Source organism: Falco cherrug, chromosome Z, assembly GCF_023634085.1.
Source record: "Falco cherrug isolate bFalChe1 chromosome Z, bFalChe1.pri, whole genome shotgun sequence".
In the NCBI taxonomy this organism is placed as follows: Eukaryota; Metazoa; Chordata; class Aves; order Falconiformes; family Falconidae; genus Falco; species Falco cherrug.
The window spans coordinates 3,006,607-3,012,831 of NC_073720.1; positions in this window are offsets into that span (position 1 = coordinate 3,006,607).

Consider the following 6,225-nt stretch of genomic DNA (forward strand, 5'->3'; position numbering starts at 1 on the left):
AACAGTTGAAGTACACTCATCACTGTTCCTGGGGTTTTATGGTTGTAGGGTCTTTAATTATTGTAGAAATATTTACCGCTGCTTGTGCGGATTGAAAAAACCCCACCCAGCTGCCATAAGGCAGCAAACCACATGTTCATCTAATACAGTATCTCGTTCCCTCTTTCTACTGTATCTTAGTAAGTTAGGATTACTGAGGTTTTGCTGTTGAAGATGCAGTTGCCACATGGATTTTGTAAAGCAGGATGATTTCTATTCTTAGTTCCTTCCCTAACAACCAGTAACTAATTTCTCTTCCTTCTTGACTGTGGATAATCATTGAACTCTTATTTTCAGAGAACTAGCTGCAGTTTTTCCAAGACCTCATCCCTGAGTGATAGCAGTTCTTTCAGAGCTCGTGACTGTGTATGTAAAGAATAATCCCTTTGTGCACTTTATTTTGCACGTAATGTTTCATTTCCCCTTTTTATCACTCAGTTTTTTGAGATCCATGTGTAATTGTAGCTGTCAGAGTTGAATTCGGTCATCCTGAGTAATGGTGTATTTTCTGCAAAATGCATCGTGATGTCCACCTCGTTTTCGAGGTAGCTTATGAACGTTACCAGCACAGATGATTGTATATCCTGCTCATAACCTTTCTTTGCTCTATGAGCCAAGTGCTTATTATCCTGTTCATTTCCTGTAAGAGCCTCTGGTGAGGGGCTTTGTCATACTGAAGTGGAACAGTGAAATCCTTTTCTGTGAAGTTACTGGGACTTAATGTATTGCACTTCTAAGGCATGCAACTTCTTCCATAACTTCCAGATTTTACAGTTCAGTGTCCGCTTTTTCAGAGGTGGTAAGTGACAATGCTCTTGTTTTAGGAGTAAATTTAATCTTTCTCTTTTTGTCTGTCTGTGGTCTCAGGCTGCAGTGCCCGGTGGTCTAAACACTCCTTAAGGATGACAAGGTCAGTTTGGTTAGGGAGAATGCAATCCCTTCTCTAGGTTTAAAACCAACCTAGGTGTTCTGTTTAGGCGAGTTATATGTAGGTTATCCAAACATACTTCTGCTCTCTGTTGCCGATTTGAAACATGGCTGCTTTTTTAGGCTGTTGCCAGAAGAAGTACTTTGTGTCATTTAAACGGTTGAACAGTTGACACCATTGACAATCGCTCTGTGTAGAATAGCCATCATCAACTGAGTTGTCAGTGTCTGGGTATCCAGGGGAAAATGCTTCTTCTGAAAGGTGCATAGATAGTCTGGGTTTTGGGGGAATATGCTTCGTTCCTGTTCTGTAGTTCCTCATTTTACTTTTAGGCCCAGAGCATGGTATTCTGAGAAGTGCAAAACCAGGTCCTGTGCTAGGTTGTGCACAAACACAGTTGGCACAGTACTTTGGATTGTCGACTTTTTCTTACTAAGTTACTATTAAAGCTGAGCACAAGCGCTGAGCCAGTTTCCCACAATACATAGGGGTGCTGAGCCTTGAAGATTTGGTCTGAGCCCGTCTTTACTAGCAAATCAAATCATTTATTACAGAATGACAGCAGTAATATCTGATCCTTGTACATCATTCCAAAGTATGTTCTCCAGTTTCCCAGATATAACAATGGTAGAACTGTGCTTTTGCCTTTGGGAAATGAAGGCATCTCTGCTGAGAGTGACTGGGATTAGCGGAATTTAATAGTGTCCTGGAAGGAACAGAAAATATGGGAGAAATGTGCTGGATTTTAGAGGCATAATTATGTACATTGACTGTATCAAGTGCATACTTTTTCTTTAGGCTCAGTTGTGTTCTTTATTTTTGTGTAAGTAATCTTTGTTATACAGGATAATGAAAATGTTGATTTTTGTCTTTCTTGAAATATGTGAGAAAAGAAAGCATTTGAAAAGTATGCATTGCCTGTGAAAAGCGGTGTGATATTTACTCATACATGTAGATGTAGCTTACTACCACTTGCCCGTGAAAAGCGGTGTGATATTTACTCATACATGTAGATGTAGCTTACTACCACTTGGTGGTGTGTTTTAAACACCCTGGAGACCTCACTGTGTTACAAAGGCATTTCTCCTCCTCGTAGTAGCATGGCTTTTCTCTTAAGTGCAGGCTATGTTAACCGTGAAACTGAATCACCTAAAATTTCAAGTCTCTCCTTTTGTGGATTTTAAACAGGCAGGTGCCATGATACCAACACTTCTTTGCTACTGTAGACCCCAGAGTCTTTGGTGCTGCTTGATTTCAAGTGAATTAGAAAGCATTCATTGTTTTGTGGAGTTGATTCCAACTGCAATTTGAGAGGACTTGTTCAATACGATGATGACTGGAGTACTATATCTGGCAGAAGATGAAGAACTGAATAGATTGTGATTCCTTTGTCCAGAAAAAAAAAGCTATTAACCCTTAATTATAAGCAACTGTATGTGAGAGGGAGAAGCTACAGAGACCTGATGGAGATAGATTTACCTGTTGCACTCCTGGATTATACATAAGCAGTTCTGTTATGCTGCTGGTGGAACTCCAGTAATTAGGACGGGACATTGAGTAGCATTCTGTTAAAAAAAACCAAACCCACAAACCTACATCTTGAAGCTCCTAAAGTGCACAATTTCAGGCAAGTCTCACCTCATTATGAGAGTATTTCTAATAAGCTCTTCCTCCATCTGTAAATCCAGATGTTTTCCATCTGGTGTGATGCTATTGAGCTGGGCAGGCCTCTGTCTTGCCTCTCCACCTAGCGAAGTTGTCCGACTGGGTCAGCTGGATGCTGCACAGGGATGCTGAGAAGGGTCAGATGGGAAACTAATCCTGAGAGTTCACGAGCAAGGGTTTAGTAACAGGGGTGCAGTTTCCCTCTTCTGAAAACAGCTACAGGGAACTGGTGCTAGTGATGTCTTTGCTGACTTAGGTACATTTATGTGAAATATTAAATTGAACCCTGAAATGACTTAGCCTGAGTTAAGTCTGAATTACATGTGTGATTATTGGTTTTAGTTTTATAATGAATAAGTATTTCTTATGGAAGGTGAGTTAAGATAGAAAGTAACATTTTTGAACTTATTTAAGGCTGCTGTTTGATAATAAATCCAGCTGTGTAGCCAGTAGTGCCAGGTCAATATGCTTGAATATTTGAATCTCCAAAAGCCATCGGAATTACAGGGGAGATCAGGTGTGAACTCAGGCTACTAATCCACAGCTATTTGGAGTTGTCAGTATGATAAATTCATCCTGGCAGGCATTAAGCCAAAGCAGCTATTGTTTTTCCTCTGGTGGTCATGCTCTTACTGTTACTGAGCAGAAGCAGGGCTGCATGTTCACACCCTACCTGTGCTGAATCTGTTTTCTGAGAGATTAGGTGTTGCCCAAATGTGGCATTAATGATTGTGAAACCACAGCTTTAATCTCTTCGAAAATCAGTGAGACAGTGAGCTGTTGCACAGAAGCTTAAGGCAGCAAGTTCAGGACAGTTAACGTGCCGGTCCACGGAGAGACTGTGGTACATCACCTAGACACCAAGAGCAGGCAGACTGAATTCCTGCCTGTGCTGCGCTGCTGTCAGGCTGGCTGGTCATCGCTGTCCCAGGTGTCACTGCAGGTTTGCTGCATTAGCCCCAGGCCACTTAGATACTTCAGGTTTTTTTTATTATTTTCTGTTGCTTCTGTGAGCCAAAACCTATGAACTATGAGGGTTAAAGAAGCAGGAAAAGGGGAAAGGTTTTGTGCTTTTGTTTCTGTGTTTCTGCTTGATAACTTATGTGAAATGCTTATCATTCCTGTGTACTAACTAATCAGTTAATGAAGCTTGGAAACACCATCTGACTGCACCTCAAAGGACAACTGACCCGAGTCTTACTCTGAGATTTCAAAACATTGGCAGTAAGCTGGAGCTCAGAATTTTTATGGTGTTAGATTCTTCTGCAAGTTCTTTGCAGTACTGTATCCAAACATGTTTCTTCAGTGTTGAGTTAATGTCTTCTATTTCACATGTTTTCTCTAGCAGTGTATTTTTTGTAGCTGTTGCCAGGGAGAAAGAAAAAACCATATCTTAATCCCTCTTTTTAAACATTTATCTCTAGTATAAGATACACATGATAAAGTCATTGGGCTTTTGGTTTTGCTTGTAAGAATATTTTGCAGTACAATGTTTTTCACCTCTGCTTTGGTTATTTATAGAGATTTTTCAGGCCTTGGGAAGGAATTTGCAAAATCTAGTGTGTGAAGCAGAAGACAACATAATTTAAATACAGAAGGGGAAACTTAATGGATGGCGGAATATTGAGAAGTTGTATTTGCTGGACCTCTAATAATTGACTTGACCATTAAACAACTCACTTGCAGGAGTTTTTTCTTACGCTTAAGGCTGAAGTTTCTCACCTACACAAAAATAAAGGTATGCTCTTTTTCTTAAAAAAGTACACTCACCAGACTCAAACTTCTAAATCATATTTTAAGAGATAATAAAACTGAGATTCAGCAAAGTACATTTGGTAGAAGAGTAAAAATGTGGCTAATTTAGAGAAAAGTGTGTAAGATTGTGGTGAACAAAAGACAGAACTCAGCATTTGTGACTACTCCAACAGTGGCAAGTGTCAGTCTTCAAATACTTAAGATTCAAGGGAAGGTAGCAAGGAAGTGGAGTATGGAGTAGAGTATGAACTAGACTGAGTATGGAGAAGGTTGAAGTTGAGGGAAAGGAAGGTGTGGTTATGAACCAAGAACTCACTGTGGCAGGTGCTGAACACAGAGCAAAACTACCCTACACAAACACTGGTATTTCTTCATTACTCTTACTAAAAAATAAGTAAAAAAAAAAAGGTGAGGTTCAGGTGCTGTATGCAGGGACCAAGGGTATCCTGTCTCTGGCCTCTGTCCCTAGAGCATTACATCCTGGAGATGAGGAACCCCAGGTGCTCTGTGTGTCAGTCTCTTTGCTTCAGGGGAAAGCTGTGACCAGCTATGTACCTAAGCATAAGCCTAGTTTCAGTGTGATTAGTCCTGTTGAATTTAGTGCGATGGCTTGCCTGCCTGTAGTTAACACGACTTTAGGTCAGTGAATGCAGGCCGGTGTGACCGCCGAATGAACAGCAGCCCATGTCCTTCACTGCGGTACGTCTTTCAGCCTCCCCCAGGTGCCTTCTACCTTAGCAGCATGCACAGCGGGAGTTCCTCTAGGAACTTCTTCCTGTGGTTGCAGTAACATGGTGACCATGCACTAAAGCTGTCAGAAGTCATATTTCTCAAAGCTGATGCTCTTTTAAAATGGCCTCAGATATCTCAGTGGTGGACCTGTGAGTCTTGTACTTCAAAGCAGGTTTGCTCCCTGCTCAGGACTGTTTGTTTTCCGTGCTGGAGGGTTGGTCTCTTCTTTAGCCAACAGTGGCTGCCTTCCCTTGCTCTGCCCAGTGCTGGAGTAGGAGGCGGGGTGATTGAGTGCCATGGAAAAATGCAATTGCAGGCCTAATAATAGATTGCCCAAGAATCATTTTAGAGCAAATCAAACCCAAAGAATTCATGGTATGATGCTGCCACCTGTGTAATTCCACTGTAAATCCCTGGCTTCTGAGGTGGGAAGGATGTCAGTGTGACTCCTGGGAAGGAAGGGGGAGTGTCAGTGACTCCCATCAGTGCACATCTGATAGAGGAGAAGCGTAGAGTTCTTAGCATATAGGGATGTTGTCTTTTTCTTTTCTTTTTTTCCTTTCCTTCCCAGTTTTCCCCTTGTTCACAGTACCGCTTGCTTAGACAGTTGTGCAGTTAGGTGGTTCAGCTTCTGGAGATAGCTAAGTAGCTAAGGTGACAGATGTGACACCACTGGAATGGACCTCTCGAGTTTGCTATAGGTGCAGTGAAGTTGCTCTCATACCTCAGCCTACCTCTCGAGGACTGCCAGCAGAACCAAGATTTTATGTGTCAGGAGATCCTTTGATTTGGTTTGACGTTGCAGGTGGCCCCCTATCACTCTTTCCCATCTCCCATTCATAGATCTGAAGAACATATCGCATAAGTACAAGGGACACTTGGAAGCAAGATGTAAAACTGCAGAGCACAGCATGGCCACCCAAAGGCTGGATTCCAACCTCCCCCCTTCTCACCCCCCCTCCTTCCCACCACCTTCCTCAACCTATTCCCTTGGGCAAAGCTTGAGCTCGAGTCGGTAGGTTGTCTTTGAGTCAAGCCCTGAATAGAATCCAGGAGCTGTCAGGTCAGCTCTTGGCTGAAAGTTGAACAGTAGAAAATTATTCTTC